Source organism: Nyctibius grandis, chromosome 1 (genome assembly GCF_013368605.1).
Source record: "Nyctibius grandis isolate bNycGra1 chromosome 1, bNycGra1.pri, whole genome shotgun sequence".
NCBI classification, from domain to species: Eukaryota; Metazoa; Chordata; class Aves; order Nyctibiiformes; family Nyctibiidae; genus Nyctibius; species Nyctibius grandis.
Window position 1 is genome coordinate 78,841,435 of NC_090658.1, and position 17,246 is coordinate 78,858,680.

The 17,246-nt window shown below is 40.9% G+C and overlaps 1 protein-coding gene across 1 annotated transcript in view; it reads left to right on the top strand.

The window, feature by feature from the left end:
* The first annotated feature begins 453 nt into the window (after nucleotides 1-453).
* The window catches only part of WASF1 (WASP family member 1), a 105,100-nt gene continuing 88,307 nt past the window's right edge, over nucleotides 454-17,246 (top strand). The window contains exon 1 of the mRNA XM_068404695.1: nucleotides 454-534. The gene's annotated coding sequence lies outside the window, so the exon portion shown is untranslated. The remainder of the gene's footprint in view (nucleotides 535-17,246) is intronic.

Sequence of the window (17,246 nt, forward strand, 5' to 3'; positions counted from 1 at the left end):
CTTTGGGGACGTCAGAACGACGGGCCCCACCCCACCCGTGCTGGGGAGAGGGAGCCGGCGGGCCGGACTGTACCACCTGCCGCCCGGGGGGTGGGGTGGGCTCGCCTCCCTCACGTCGCGGGGTTGGGGGGCGGCGGCGCATGGACCAGCCCGACCATCGGGCGGGGGGGCCGGGGCCGGGTAAACAGCCCGCCCTCCCTCCTTGCCGCCTCGGCGCGCTGGGAGAGGCCCCTCCTCCCGCGCGCGCACATACACACACACGCGCGCGCTGTCCTGTGTCTATTGTGAAGGCTCCGGGGGAGCTCCGCGCCGCCGCCGGGGCCGCACGCGCCGCCGCCGCCTCCCCCCCGCCCGCCCCCGGAGCCGCCGGCCGGCCGCGGCGCGCGCGCGGAATGGCAGGCGCCGCGTGAAGTTCCAGCGCCCCAACGGCGGCGGGGGCAGCGCGAGGCGAAGGCGGAGGGAGGGGCTGAGGCGAGCGGCGTGAAGGTGTGAGGCGAGGCGAGGGGCGGCAGCGCACGGGAGCCGGGCCGGCGAGTAAGTGCCCCGCACCCTTCCCTCGCGGCCCCTGGGGCGGGCGGGACCGGACCCCGCTGCCCTTCCCCGGCGCTGCGGGACGTGCCTGCCCCACAAAGGGACCGGCCCCCGCCAGGTGTTGGCCCCCTCCCCTTTGTCTGTGCCCGTGCGGGGGGCGGCGGTGGAGGGAAGGAGGGAAGCACGTCGCGGCCGCGGAGCCCCTTTCCCCCGTGTCCCTCGCTAGCAGGGGCAGGAGGGGGCGTGTTGTGAGGCGGAGGAGGGGAGGGGGCCGCACTTGTGCCGGAGCGCGGCGCTTTCCTCTCGCTCTCCTCGGCGCCCAGACCGCTCGTCCCGTGTGCCTGTACCCGATCGCCCGGCGGGGAAGGTGGGGCCGTGCGGGCCGGGGTCAGCGGGCGGGGGGCGGTGGGGCTGACGTCAGCCGCGGCCAGGTGCGAGCGGCCGGTGCCGGGCCGGGCGGAGGTGCGGTGAGGTGCTCTCCCCTCCCCTCCCAGCCGGCGGCCGCCGTTGGGGTGACTGGGGCTCGGGATGGCAGAGGTGGGGACGGGCGGCGGGTTTGCCTTTGGGAGGCGAGGGGATTCGATCCGGTTGACGGCAGGTCTGCCGGCTGGAACACTGCTACCATTGTTAGGCTGGCTCGGAGATCGCGGCTGGCCGGGATCAGGAGAAGCACGTAGGTTCCAACTTCTCCAGGCAGCAAAACGCCTTTCTCCGCGCCTGCTTCACTCGCGAACAGAAGAAATAAAAAGTACAGGGCGCTGAAGGGCTGGCTTTAATGCTAGGTGTGTGCATCGCATGCTCTTGCACCTGGAGCAGGACATTGCTGTGACTCCCTTTCATGCTGCATGTGCTTTCGGAATTAAAGTGAACGTACAGTGACATCTAATTGTGACACGGTGGCATTTAATCAGATTAAATGCTCTGGTTTGATTTTTCTACCCTGTTCAGCAGTCACGGATTTAAACAAATAACTCAGCTTAAGAAGATATAACTTGTATTCTTTTTGAAGAAATGATAGATAAACGTAAGAGCAAATAGAAAGTGTTCATAGCATGGAGCGGAGCAAGGTGCTGCGTTTAGGTCTGTTTTATTAAACACGGACATGTCTCTTTGTATGCTAGAATCAGGATTTTAGGTGGAAGTCCCACATTTTCCACATAAGACCTTTCTTTTGTTTGCATCTTCAACAGCTGAAATATACGACGTTTAACTAGCATTTCGTAAGGTAATGAGTTGACTTTTTCTCTTAAATATATCGATGATGAATCTATAAGTAAGGAAAGCTATATGATGCTTCACATGAATCACTGCTTATTAATATCAAAAGTGGATCTTCCACTGCAGTCGATTTGTTTATTGGCTGTAATTGTTAACTGATTCCATATGACTGCATTCCTTTTTCTCTTGGCGTGCAGATGCTGGGTGTTGTCTGAAGTTGAAAGGTGCGCTTCCCAAAAAGTGAAAAAAGTGAAGATTTATTTGTGCAGCCAGTCTGTGATATTTTATCTGGAGAATTGCATTGAAAATGATTAAACTAATTCTGCTTTGTTGTCCTGGAACCTGAAATGTTTGACAAAGCTTTGGTAGTTTGCTTAAGTATGTTCAGCTACGTTGTGTCCAGGCATCCCAGGTTGCTTGCCAGTAAAATGTAATCATCTGGGATTTTAAATGCTTTCATTGTAGAACCTGTGAAAATCACTTACTGGTTTAAAGTAGTTGCCTTTCTGGTACCATCAGGCTAGTATATAAGCAAGCACACAAGGAGGCCTTCAGTGGAACACTGTCTGAAGTTTCTCTTTGCTTAAAGTGTAGCAAAGATTAATTTTTAACAAGCATGTAGATGCCATTTTCAAATATGAAATACTGACTTGACTATGCTTTAAAAGTGTAGATGGATAATATACATGGTTATCTAAAATGTGGTTTTATTTGAAAAGCTGAGAAATTGCTGCTTGTCGTTTGTGTCGAGGTGTTAACACATAGTGACTATTAGCTGAATAGTTGTGAATTCAAGAAGGGTTTGATCGGTGTAAAGCAAATCAAAAGAGTGATACAGCTTTTTAAAAAAGTCTTCTCATTGATTATTGTATGCTCTAAGTACGTTCTGTTTTAATCGAGTTCCAGAAAACTCATTATGTTATGCGTTGGATGCTGCTGGTTCCGAAGGCAGACTGGAGGAGTGGGTGGAAGGTGATTTGGGTTACTTGGCTTTTCTTTCCATCCAGCTTTTCCACTGCCGTTTTTCCTTGCAGTCACTTTGCCTCTCTTGCTTTGATTTCTGCAAAGGAAGATAAAAATGTCCCAATTTGTACCGTACTTCTGCATATAAAAAGGGCCTTTTGCCACTTGTTTGTTACTACTTCTGGTGGTGAATACTATACCAAGTATTACCATGTCTTCCTTTTTTCCCCAGGTGAAAGAGGAAGAAGTATTTTAAAAGAGTAGTTTCTTAAGCAGTGGAAGCCTGGCTTCTTACCCTTTTTTTTCCTTCTTTTTTTTTAAAAAAAAATCTCATGGATGAGTGTAAGTTCTAATGGATTTTTTTTTTCCTGTTTGAAACATTTATAGTCTCATCATTTTGTGGATCATCTAATGTCTAATAAGGTCTTAATGCATACGGCAGCCTTTCCCTTGGTCAGGAAACTCATAGCATCTTGATTTCATGAACTTAGCATTTTCTTAGGCAATTATCTTTGAGACCTCTACCCTTCTGTCAAATTTGATTGAATTCAGCCAGCCAGTTTCCAAGTGGGGGAACCCCCCCCTCCCCAAACACTTCCTGCATCAGACTGATTTCCTTAATAAGCTGGGATAAAATACTGTTTTAACCGAACATTTCACAATTTTTCCTTCACATCAGTCTTTTCTTCCCTATAGTAGATAATGAAATCTCTTTCCCTGTGCTTTTAATGTGTTTTATCCTTCTTTCTTTTCCCTTTACTTGCTCTTTCATAGTTCTTTTTGTCACTTTCCATGATGGATGTGCTTTATCCTATAACCCTGTGTTTTCTGTTGTTTTTTTTTCCCCACAGAAGATGATGCATATAATACCGCTTGTTCTATTTTTTCTATATATGTTTTTTTAACACTCTTAAACTGCTGTCAACCCACTTGCATACACACTCACTTCTCATCTACCAAGATCTGTAAGTCTGCAGTTTGGAGAGGAGAAAAACCAAAAAAGCCAGATACTTATCAGACACAGGATTGAACTAAAATATGAGGCTCTATTGTCTGTGGGCAATAGAGTTTGAAAGAAAGTGAGTTTTTTTTCCTTTGTACCTATGCTCTTGACTGCTGAGAAAAGGTATCATGATGGAAGTCTTATCAGGTTACTGTCACTGCGTTCGGATTGGGCCTTTTTATAACCTTCTGCTTGTGTGCATGATGCATCTTAATGTACTCTAATTTAACTGCTTAGAGAGTGAAGTGCCTTTTATAACTCACGCTCTGCTTTTTCTACCACCTTGGAGCCTCTGAATTCTGGAAGGGTGATAAGACCTGTTTTCCAGTTTTTGTTTTTTTGGACTGTGTCCCGGATTCTCAAAGATATCAAGGCGCCAGATTGTAATAGGAGTTCTGTGTTCCAGTACATCTGTGAATCAGTCTCTTAAGTTTTTTGGGAGAGATCTTGAGGTCGTCTGACACAGATTACAGGCTATATATTTCATGTTTAAAAGACATGGTTTCAAAGAAAAAAAGATATGGGATAGGACTGGAACAACTTAGACTGTCATACTTATTTGAAATAACTTTGCAAACGAAATAATTTTTTTTGCAGAGCCACCTCCTCCTCCATAGAGGTCAGAAGCTGTGTAGCCTCTTTGAACTACTCAAGTGCTTATGCAGTGCTGTGACCTGCATCTTATAACACAAGTTGAACAAAGAATGTGTCGGAGAGGCAGCAAAACATTAATTATAGACTTCCAGGAAAATAAACTAATTAGCATAATTAAAAATTCTCATATTTTTAGTACTGGATTTCTTAATTCTCTGAAAAATGTTTTTTTAATCAGTTAAAGGACAGAAAATGTCACCAAAAGTGTATACATTTCTAAAAACGTGTTTATTAATTTGTGTGCTTATATTATTGGGTGAGGTGGGAAGCTGAGTTGAATGCTAGCTTACTTATGCTAATGTACTGGTATAATAAATTACCTTATACACGCAAAGAACTACAGAATAATGAAGGTAGTTACATTTTAACAAAAAACTTGGTGAAGAGCAGAAATAATGGATAGTTTTCAATGAGTTTATACCTTTCTGTTGATTGACTTTTTAGTTAGATGCAATGATTGTGACATGAATTTAGTCTTCCGACAGCAGGCTCCATACAGAAGTAGATTATTATGAATGCCATAACTGCCTGACACTTAAAACTTATTAGAAAATAGGAATCTCTTCTAAACCCAGGTGGATTTTTTTGGCATCTAATAAAAGGCATTAAATTCTGTTGAAGCATTTCTTATAGCTAGGGCATTTGTACTATTTTTTTCCCTTTTTTCCTGCTCTGTGGTAAGCTGTATTCATTTACTGGGAGTATTAATAGAGTCTCTGTTCTCTATTTGGCTCTTGTTTTCACACATTTGGAGAACCTCAATGTACTTGAGTCCAATTTGGTAGAAATTGGTCAATAGATTTTAAGTTACTGAAGGGGAGCTTCCAACAAATACTCTGCAAATGATTTCATAAACTTTGTGTAGGAAATGGGTCTGAAAATTGATGGGACCTCTTAAAGAAAAAACATGAACACGTAATTCTCATCCCTTACAGTCGCAACTGCCTGTAGAGAGACGTATATGATGACAACAAAGACTGATGGTAGACTCAGTAGTACTAACTAGTGTTACTAACATAGTTAGTACTGCTTCTGCAAAGACAATTGTGCCTCACTAATCTGCTAGGGTTTTTGATTGCAGTAATAGCATAGCAGATTAAATTTTAATATAGTTCTAATTTACATATACTTTTTAAAGGTGTAATTGAAGGTTCCTCACACCAGGCTATTAAATAAAGAAGCCATAATATGAGAGGTAAGATATTTTCATAGGTCATACAAATCTCTGAGAGGAAATAACAGAAATAAATGTTAAGTTATAGGAGGCATAACTTTTTGTCTTAAATTGGGAGCTGTTCAATATTTTCTATTAATCATCTGTAGTATTTGATTTATAAAGTACCAGTATTTACTGAGGTTTCAAAACTGTTTAATCAAATTCAGAAATACTGGAAAGGTCACCTGAGAAGCCTAAGCAAGCTGTGTGAAAGGACAGCAGGATGACAGGTAAAACTGATTGTTGGTATATGCAAAACAGTGTCTTCTGGAGGCAGAAAATAAGATACCAGTTATTGTCTTAAAAGTTCCTAAATTAAGAGTATTACTATAACAGGAAAATTTGGGCATCATTGCAGTTTGCTGAGGTATCGTTAACCCAGTTTATAGCTGTAATCAGAAGTGGGGAAAAAAGCACAGAGAAGGAAGTCCCATTCTATACAAATTCTTTAATCCTTATCTGCTATTCAAAGTGTGTTATTAACTGCCAATTAGTTTAAAGAAGATAAATCACAGCATTGTAGAGAGTTTGATAGGAGGGATATGGCAGAGTTTTTTGGATTGAAAAGATTGGAGTTATTTACTCAAGGAAGTGAAATGCAGATCAAACAAGTGAGGAGTGGGAAGTTATAAAATAGATGTGAATTTATGTTCTCCAATAACAGACGTAAAAGAAAAAAAGCTGCATTCAGTAAAAGACAATTTACTGAAGCCATACTTTTTTGCAAGGAGAGGGGAATTGAGAGTTTTTCCCCTGCTTCTGCTCGATGTACCTGTATTACTCTCCATATATGTATGTATGTGTGTGTCATTCAGTGTTAGACTGTTTCTCTTGAATACACTGAACTAGCTTAAACTCCTTACTTTATTTGCTTAACCAATAATTTGAACTTTCTCTTCAGAGATGGCTGCTCAAATAAATTGATATTCATCCGAGTGAGGTATTCTGTCTTCTATAGCTGAAATGAATTTTGTAGTTTCTGGGCTTTGGAGTGATTTTCTGTCTGTTTGATGTAATGAACTGTTTTACACAAAATGAAACAGTCCAAATGAGGGGGATAATGAGAGAAATTCTTACATCAATATGTTGCGTATGGAAATGGCTTGTAGCATGGGGATGGCCAGTTTGAACACAAACCATGGATGAAAACTGATGTTTGAAGAGAAGCCATTGTATGGCAGAATACATATGCATGTCATTCATATACTGAATCAACTGATGTTACTCCATAGTCTTGAAGATTCAAGACTATTGGGCTCTGGAAACTTAAGGTATGTCTGCCCACTTGAAACAGTAGTTTCTGTATCCCCAGGCAAGACAACAGAATGCATTCTGTGGCTCTAGCTACCATGAGTGGTCTGTTAAAAAAAATAATCTGAGTTACAAAGAAGTTGACAGCTTTCGTTTCCCATGGGAGTGAACTTCAAGCAAATCTGCCTTCAGCAAGTTCCATGATACAGACAGAGGTTCTATACAATTCAGTCCAAAAAGAATATACTTTCTACCAACTATGATGTTTCCAATAATGGAAGTCAGATAGTGGGGATTATCAATGGCTAGCCTACCTAGCTAGACTTATCCATTCTACTTCTAGCTATAAAAAAGATTTTATTTCTTTCTCTAGGAAAGGAGAAAAAGTTTTATTTACAAGGAGAAAGATTTTTGTTCATACTATTTTTTTCTCACTGGAGGAGAATTGGACCTCTATTCCACACCTGTGGCTACTCTGCTGATAAACACATTATTTCATTCCAGGGTGACAAATGTATGTGTTTTTAAGGTCTGGACAGTTAATTTGGCAGTTCCTTCATTACTCTGGGGTGAATCCCATCTGGGATTGTGGGCCCAGATGGGATTCACCCCAGAGTAATGAAGGAACTGGCAAATGAACTTGCCAAACCACTCTCGATTATCTACCGGCAGTCCTGGTTAACTGGAGAAGTTCCAGCTGACTGGAAATTAGCAAATGTAACGCCCATCTACAAGAAGGGTCGGAAGGACGATCCAGGGAACTATAGGCCTGTCAGCCTGACCTCGGTGCCAGACAAGGTGATGGAACAGCTCATCCTCAGTGCCATTACACGGCACATGCAGGACAATGGGGGCATCGGGGCCAGCCAACATGGATTCATGAAAGGCAGGTCCTGCTCGACCAACCTGATCTTCTATGACCAAGTGACCCGCTTAGTAGATGAGGGCAGGGCTGTGGATGTAGTCTGTCTAGACTTCAGTAAGGCATTTGACGCTGTCTCCCACAGCATCCTCCTAGACAAACTGGCTGCCCGGGGCTTGGATGGGTGGACTCTTAAATGGGTTAAAAACTGGGTGGATGGCCGAGCCCAGAGAGTGGTGGTGAATGGGGCAAAGTCCAACTGGCAGCTGGTCACTAGCGGTGTCCCCCAGGGCTCAGTTCTGGGGCCGGTGCTGTTCAGTATCTTTATAGATGATCTAGACGTAGGGATTGAGTGCACCCTCAGCAGATTTGCAGATGACACCAAGCTGGGTGGGAGTGTCGATCTGCTGGAGGGTAGGAAGGCCCTACAGAGGGATCTGGACAGGTCAGATAGATGGGCCGAGACCAACAGCATGAGGTTCAACAAGAACAAGTGTCGGGTCTTACACTTTGGCCACAACAACCCCATGCAGCGCTACAGGCTGGAGGAAGAGTGGTTAGAAAGCGGCCCGGTGGAAAGAGACCTGGGGGTGCTGATCGACAGCCGGCTAAACATGAGCCAGCAGTGTGCCCAGGTGGCCGAGAAGGCCAATGGCATCCTGGCCTCTATTAAGAATAGTGTAGCCAGCCTGTCTAGGGAAGTGATCATCCCTCTGTACTCGGCACTGGTGAGGCCGCACCTTGAATATAGTGTCCAGTTCTAGGCCCTGCACTTAAAGAAAGATGTTGAGGTGTTGGAGCGAGTCCAGAGGAGGGCGACCGAGCTGGTGAAGAGTCTGGAGGGTCTGACCTATGAGGAACAGCTGAGGGAGCTGGGGTTGTTTAGCCTGGAGAAGAGGAGGCTCCGAGGTGACCTTATTGCAGTCTACAACTACCTGAAGGGAGGTTGTAGTGAAGTGGGAGTCGGCCTCTTCTCCCAGGCAGCTAGCGATAGGACAAGAGGACACAGCCTCAAGCTTCACCAGGGGAGGTTCAAGTTGGACATTAGGAAGCATTTCTTCTCAGAAAGGGTTATTAGACATTGGAATGGGCTGCCCAGGGAGGTGGTGGAGTCACCATGTCTGGATGTGTTTAAGAAAAGACTGGACATGGCACTTAGTGCCATAGTCTAGTTTATCTGGTGGTGTCAGGGCAACGGTTGGATTCGATGATTCCAGAGGTCTCTTCCAACCTGATTGATTCTGTGATTCTGTGACAGCTTTATATTCCTCATATACAGTCATCTGTCTGATCTGGAGGAAAGTTCAGAGTGGGACTTCATTACTCAACTCTTTACAAGTATTGGCAGTATTCATGAAAAAAATTGATAGTAGTGATAACATTGAAGGGGAAAAGGAACTCTTATGGCTCCTCGGTCCTTAACTGATGCCTTATATATCAGTCTCTCTTGCAATTGAGGTAGATGAGCTTGGTTCTTAAGATATTTGATAGATTCATGAAGCAATAGTATATTTATAGGCTTTCTTCTAGTAAACTCTAGGTTCTTCACAAGTTTACTATCTGCTTATACATTAGAGATCTGTTCAGTGTTGCCAAAAGATTATTCTCTTGAAACCTGTGGACCATCCCTTTGAGTGTCTGTTTATTTGTTTAATACAGCATAGCATGCTATACTTGGAATGACCTTCTTGTGGTGGATCAGTGTGATCCAATAATGGGACATCCTGATGAATGTATATACTTCTGTGGCCTAAAATTTTTCTTAACTCTGAACTTCTGACAGCGACTGAATGCACTCTCTGCCTAAACGTTAAAGAGTTCCCATGGGAAATAGACACTTAATGATTAGTGTTGTCCTAAAGCGATACTTGGTAAGAGGTTTCATGTAGAATAACTTATTGGTAGAGAAAATCCTTGTTACTTGAATGCTTTCAGACTCTCGCCCTGTCACATAAAATAGTCCCTTGATTCTCTCTTTCATTACTCCTGGGAATACATTGAAGAGCAAAGCCATTTGTGTATGGAAGCAATCTAAATGGGTCATCTTCTGTGTCTGAGTATTTTCAGAAATGTAAGCACTTTCCCCTAGCTTACTGCTTGCGTATGGGGCACTGGCTACCAAAGCTGATTTTTGAGCTTGAATGTAGTAGCATCCGATCCTTTTTATGTGGTAGGAAGCAAATGTTTCTGTTTTTCAGAATCCCAAACCATATGCTTGTTGTAGATATTCTAGTCCATCCTTGATTATAATGAGCTGCTTTATTCATAGTTAGTCATTTTTCCTTTGAAACCTTCTGTATGATTAGAGAAATGATCTTTTTAGAAAAAAAGATTAACTTCATTAAGCAAAGAGATAAGGATATGATTTTAAAATGGAAACGGCTAAAAAAGAAAACCATAAAAACTCTATGATGCAGTCATAAAACATGTTGGATGTTGATTTACTGTTCTGGTTGTTGTTCAGTTTTTGTTCTGAAGCATGTTAGCTAGAGAGAGCTAAGGACTCTGCTTGATGGTAACCTTCTAGGAGGCTGAGAAAGACTTTGAAGGACAATTCTTCTCTACCTGTTTTATGTCTGCTTTTTTCAGGAATTCATAAGCTCATGTTGCAACACTTTCAACCCTGCGCTGTAAGTTTTAATTTAACGAGCTTTAATCTTGGTTTCCCATCTTCCTCAAAAGTCTGACTTGCAACATAAGGCTTTTCATATGTTTTTTCTGACTTGCAACTTGCCTATATACCATTTTGCAGGTTAGCAGTTTATGTTAATTTTCAAGACATTAATGTCCGTTTAGATCCCTAGACACATCTGTTAGCCTTATTTTTAGAGTACTCAGCTATCTCGAAGCTTGAATTGCAGACAAAGTGATAGATGGTTTTGATTTCATGTTGGAACACAAGGACATTGTTGTTGAAAGGATTCTGGAGAAGCGTGATTCACCTGTACTTGGGAAGAGTACTTAAATTTGAAAGATACACTTCATAAAAATATATATTGTGTCAGGACCTTATTTCTGTAAGACTGTAGGAATGTTGAAATATCTGGAGGCGTGTTAAGTGCACAGAGTTACAGCCCTTTAAAAAGTACAGACATTTTATGCCAAAAACAATGAAACATTTGAATATAATGATAATAATCATGATGTTATTCAGGGTGGTGGTTTTTTTCCTTAATGAAAATTTATAACTGGTACATGGTGGTCTCCCTGTAGTGCATATATTAATTTTGGGTAGAATTATGCAAGCTTTGAAGATACAATTTAATAAGTGACATGCAGATCTATTTAAAAACTATAAAATTGTAACTTAATTTCTAGATTTAATTGGACAACATGATGCTAATTACTGATATGTAGTCATTTTTCTTTTGTTACAAATGCTGTGGGTTTTGTTATGTAGCTGTAATTACAATCGAGTGCTTCAAAATCACTTGTTATCCAAAGTTAGTGAAAGTTTATTACTAAAAGTTAAATATATTGTAATTATTACATATTTAGAAATAAAAAGTATTGCTAATACTGTTTGCTATTGTGCAGCTGTTTGGATTTTAAAAATACATTCTGTAATTAGTGGATACCCTAGGGAGAGAAATTTGTCTATTAAATATCATTATCTAGTTCATGAATTGGGCAAATGAGTGAATGGCATCCAGTTTGACTCTGGTCCAAGGCCAATACAAGCCAAAACTTAATATTTTCAGTGGATGTGCTTAAGCATTATAAAGCTTATCGTCAGAACTAGCATTAATACTACCACAGATAAACAAGGAGTAAATGGATCTAAATGTATATTAGCTGCTTCTATTACATTGTTTTATTCTTTCATAAACCAACCACTTGTGTTCCAGACATTCTATTTCAAAAGTACAAACTTGACTCATACTCTTGCAAAGTCTTGAGTTTCATTTTTTCTGGAAACTGCATTTATTTTTAGCATATCAAGGTTATTATGGAAGTGTATTTTGAATAATATCAACATTAAAACCTTTTTAGAAAAGCATGGGCTTTAACAATTCCCCCCCCTACATACACTGTTATTTCTTCTTCAATTTCCCTGTATCAGTTATATGACAAGTTGTCTTTTCTTGATGAAGTCAGATCATAGTACAGGACTCCTGCTTAATAATTTTGGTGTGCTTCTGCTGGGATGCCACTTTCAGGCTTTCCTAAAGATTCAAAAACTAGTGCTTCAAAATCTCAGGTGACTAGTATGTATTATATGGGAAAATAATTTTTGGTAAGTTTTGATTAGTGTTGGAGAAATTCATGTACTGAATCTTTAGTACAGCCAGCAGTTATTAAGAAGATACCTTAATTGTCAGTAAACATTTAGGATATTTCCCTTATTGAGTATGAAAACCAACCTAAAGCTCAGTAAGTTTAGAATTTATACTTTCAGTTAGATAGCTACAATTTATCAAGTATTAATAGAAAATAATTTTTGTCCTGTTTAATACACAGTGTGTTTCAGTCCCTCTGCTGCAGCTTGGATTTGTCAGAAAGTTGCAGAATGAAGTTAATGCCTGTCAGCATGGTCAAGACTTAGGTACATTCTCATCTCTTCTGTGTAACATGCATGAAAATGAAAGGAGAGTGTGAGTGGTTTGGCCTTGTTTTAGTGCTGAGATACGGTGTGTCCTGTATAGGAGACCTTGGGATAGAAAACACAAACTTCAGGGATCTTGTTTTTCAAGAAGAAAGTGGTGGATTGCTAGGCTTTAATCAGGGAACTGTAACTGAGCGTTACTGGTGGTGGACCTTACCATTTAAAAAAGGTGTCAACTGCTTGCTGCTTTGGACTCTGGCTAAAAATTGTCAGGCAAATCATCAGTCTTTGATGTTTTGTCCTGTTTAGTATCTACCTACTTTTTTTCTAACAAATAAAATGAAAATAGCAATGTAAAACTTGCTGAGAACATACATTTCTTCTGTATTAGGTTTTTAAGGATGTTGTCTGTGTTCTGAGTTTGTAACATATTTTTTTTGTTGAAATAAGAGAAAATTTTAGAGTTGTTATATGAAATACAGAAAGGCTCTCTGGAGGATGTATTGTGTGTCCTAACCGCTGAGTCATACAGTAATGCTTGCTCTTTTTCTGCTGTTGTGAATCTTGAATTGTTTTGTAGTTAGTGGAACAACTGCAAAGAGAAGGTGAATGGTTTTCTAATTTGTGTTTGTTTATATTCTCACCCACTGGAAGCAGGAGAGGTGCTTTTGAACTGCTAGAGAGCCAAGGAAGATGTTTCTTCTTTATAGGGGACAGACCTAATATCAAAGATGGGCACCCTCTCTCCTGGCCACATTTTATAAGAGAAAATAAGGATATCTATTTAATTCTTTGAAGGAATGAATGTGAACAGCTGTGTTCATTTTTAGCAGATAAAGAAGCTGGCTTATAGGTTTGAATCTGACAGATGAAATCTAGAAAAGGGGTGGAATATAAAATTCCTCTGTCTTTACTGTCATCCATAGATTTATTTTAGATCATACGCTCTCCACATCATACTGTATGTGGGTAGTCTAGAAGCCTAAATTAAGATTCTTCTCTGAAAGGCAGCCCATACTGCTGTGGGCATAGGATGGGGCTGAGGCAGTGCTGGCTCATTTCCAGACACCTTAATGATGACTTTCTTCAGCTGTCCAGGTAGATACACCCTAAATGTTTTATTAGAGCTCGGCTTTAATGGTATCATCAGATTTGACTGAATGGTATATCATGCAAAGTTGGTTGACACAACATGTAAATAAAAGCAAGTTGTTGGGGTTTTTGTGTGTGTGTGTGAGAATAAAGCTGTCTATGCACTACTGAAAAATGTACGTGTTAAATGAAAGGTGACATACAACTGTGTAAATAGAGTCATAGTGTCTCTTAGTGCATTTTGTAGCAAAATAAGGTATGCTTGAAAATAAACACTAATTTAAAAAAAAATCCTCCCCCCCCCAATATTTCAGTAATGAGCAAAGCAAAGTTATTAGATGCATTTTGGGTAATCTAAGTTTGTTTTATAGCATGTTAGTAGTCTGGAATGCTCTTTGGGGACAGACAGTAAAAATGAAGCTGACCAGTAACTGTCATATCAGATTTGGTAGGGAAATAAGAATTGTTAGAATGTGGAATCATGTTTCATATGTGATTACAAACTTTTCTTCCTTACCCGAACTCCATTCTCGAAAAGATGCATGTTATGTTCTTTCCTGGACGAGTGAATTCTAAAGTCACACCATTTTCCTTTCAATCTTCTAAATATGGCACCTCCACAAATGCTGATTTTCTATCAGCTTTTTTTATTGCAGTGGAGTATGAATTTATGAAGGTGATCTATAGGCAACAGAGAAACTTCGAGCTGAAAAGTCAACACCTGTTGGTGTTGTTCCACCATTTGCAGTGCCTGATATCCTTAACCTCTTCTCCCTGAGTCTAGTGTTGTGCTGCAAACCTCCATTGCTGTAAGGCAGCTAATAAGAATATAAACGGAACCTTTTCTTAAAGTAGCAATTTTCAAAGCTTTTTCCTTGAAGCTCCTGAGCAGTCAGTTTACTGCAGTTTGAGAAAGACTAGCTTGGTTTGTCTGTCCCTGCTCTGTTGTACCTCTGCATGCACCCACAGAATACAGCTGAGGATGAGGAATGCAGAGAGGCGATAGGTTCACTGTCTGCTCTTGGTGGAGAAAGGAAGGTACCTATAACTGTTGCTTTTCTGAAGGGCAGCGATGAGCTTCCCTTAGAGAATGCTGGCTAATGCCTTTCTTCTCACCTCAGAGCTTTGCCATCCATGGTCTGTCATACCTCCCCAGAGTGGTCCTAGAGAGAGTCTTATCTGTAAGGGGTCACCCCTTACGGTGTGCTTCAGGCCAACATTAAAAGCCCCTCAGATTGACAGCTGCTGTCATGGAGAAAGGGATCTCTGCAGATGGTGTGTGACTGCTGCTTTTTGAGAGCAGGAGAAGCTCCAGTCACTTTAACGTTCTGTTGTGACGTGTAGGTAATGGATATTTCATGGAATTCGTAAGTTACTCTTTGTCAGAACATTTTGAACTTCAGGTATTAGAAACTAATTGAAGTGAACATTTCACTTCAGCCCTTGCCAACCTCTGCGCTCCACATTGCTGCTTGGGATAGTCGTTGCCTTCACTCAGCCGTTAAACAACTTCTAAAGCTCTACTCTCAGATCTCAAGAGTGTAGTTTTCTTAATGGGATTTTTTTGGAGGTGGCCATAAAAGAAAGACAACAGCTTCTGTCAGAAGTATTAAGAAGGTAGTGTGCAATGTGAACAGGCTAGTTTAACTCACTCCTAAATACACTTCTTCTAGATTCTTCTAAAAATAACTCTCTTCCAAATAATAAAAAGTGACATAAGTTGACAGCATGTTTTAGCAGACATTGACAAAATGTTGATTTCTGCTTTTTGAGCTTTTAGATAAAAAATGTAAGCAAACAATAATTTAAACTCTTCTTAGTAGATGTTGTTGCTATATTACACTGTCCTTGTCTTTTTTTTTGTGTCAGATAAACACTACAAATAAGCAATTAATTTGTCTTCTGATTTTTTTCCTCATCTCACCAGTCTCTTCTCCTCCTCTTCTCTTTTCTACAAAATTGCAATGTTTTACTTGCTGAGGTAGTATCTAGTTTGAGCAAGAGACAACAGCCTCAGTTGTGGAATAAGTTACTGTTCACAGTTCTTGCCTTTTCCTTCCTTGCTAGGTGAACCGGTAACTAAAATGCTTTGTTCTCTTCTCATGGTGGAGGTCAGTCTTCTCTGCATGATAAAGCAGAATGATGACATGCAGGACTCATTTTAATGTGTAGATACCATACACAACGCTAGGCAATTAAATGTATTACAAACTCTTACAGCAGGTGTGTATTACAAACTCTTACAGCTATGCTTATTTGCATTGGCAGGTCACTTAAATGCTAGTATGTAGAAGGCTTAATCATTTTAACAGCTTAAATAATGAGTTGTAAATTAAAGATACTGCTTGGATTTTTTTTATGATTGCTATAAATTGTAATACATAATTTTCCATTGTTATTCTCGTTGTAAGGCTTATCACTTTTTCAAATATTTTAAAGGTAGGAGTGCTAATAAGATGTGTTATACTGTGCTATTTTTGTAAGCTTGAGTTCATCATTATGTACCTCAGCAAAAAAACGCATTTAATAGCAGTTGAATTTTAAACCGAAAGCTAGAAATTTGTAGCAAGATCAAGAGGATAGCAAAGGAATCATGTTTTGACCAGTAAATTCTAGAATGTAAAGACAATAAACATTGTTTTATTTGTAATATCTAGTATAATTTAAAGAGATAGGGATATGAAGAGAACATAAAATTTACTGTCAGAATTTTGAATTCCTTATGTCACATGTTAAAAACTTTTTTGTTTGTTTTAAATTATTAACAACTCTCATACATGTGGGGTTTTTCTAGGGGGGTTGTTTTTACGTCAGGCTATGTAAAGCTTGCTCAGGAGAGACATTTTTAACTAACTCGATACATTTGTGCATACCTAGGACTTGAGAAAATACCTTTCTAAACAAAACTTTGCAGTTACTGTTAAAAATTTTTGCTTGTGCTTTCATTGTAATTCTAGGCAGAACGGTATTTAGTGAGAACAAAATAAAGCCATAATCCTGAGTGGTGGGTTTTTTTACTGTAACAGTTTATTAAAAGAAAGAAACATGTACAAGTTCAGAGAAACCAGTCATCTTTGGTGATAGGTGATGTCTGTGCAAAATCCTAAAGGATTTCTGTGTGAGTACTCACAACTATGATAAATATAAATGTTGTGTAACAGCTCATAGCATTTGTAGTTGTTATAATGAAAGCCAAACAGAATTTTTAGAGCTTCTCTGCTCTCTTCAACGCCTGGGCAGCAGTGTGTCCTGGTTTGGCCCAAACCAGGCCCATTAGTCTTAGAGAAACCAAGGTCACTGCTAAATTCCTCACTGCTTATGAGTGAAGAGCCAAAGGGGGGTCGCAGCTGCAGGGGGGAGCAGACAGGGCAGGTGACCCGAGATTGACCAACAAGGTATTCCATCCCACACACGTCATTCTCACTTTCCTATTTATCACTAACCCACTGCCTCCTGGAGGTGGGGCCCAGGAGGGAGGGGCCCTCCTGTCTCCCACTGATTGGTACCAGCTTTGCCAATTCTCCAGTTAAAAGCCTGCAGGTGTGATGGCAGGGGAGCTACTGCATTTTCCCCTCTGCCTGTGCTGGGGGGAGCTACTGCATTTTCCCCTCTGCTTGTGCTGGGGGGAGCAACTCTGCCTGAGGAGGATTTCCAAGCTCTCAGTCTTGGTTTTGTATATATTTGTATATATTTGTATATGTTTGATTATTTCTATTGTTATTATACTCTTTTTCATTATTATAGTTTATTAAAACTGTTTTAACTTTCTAACCCATAAGTCTCTCTCCCTTTTCCCTTTCCCTTAGGGGGGGGAGAAGGTTAACAGAGAGCATCTGCCACCTGGTTAATAGCCGGCCCAGCTTTAAACCGTGACACAGTGTTACTGAAGAAGAAAACTATTTGGTTTCAT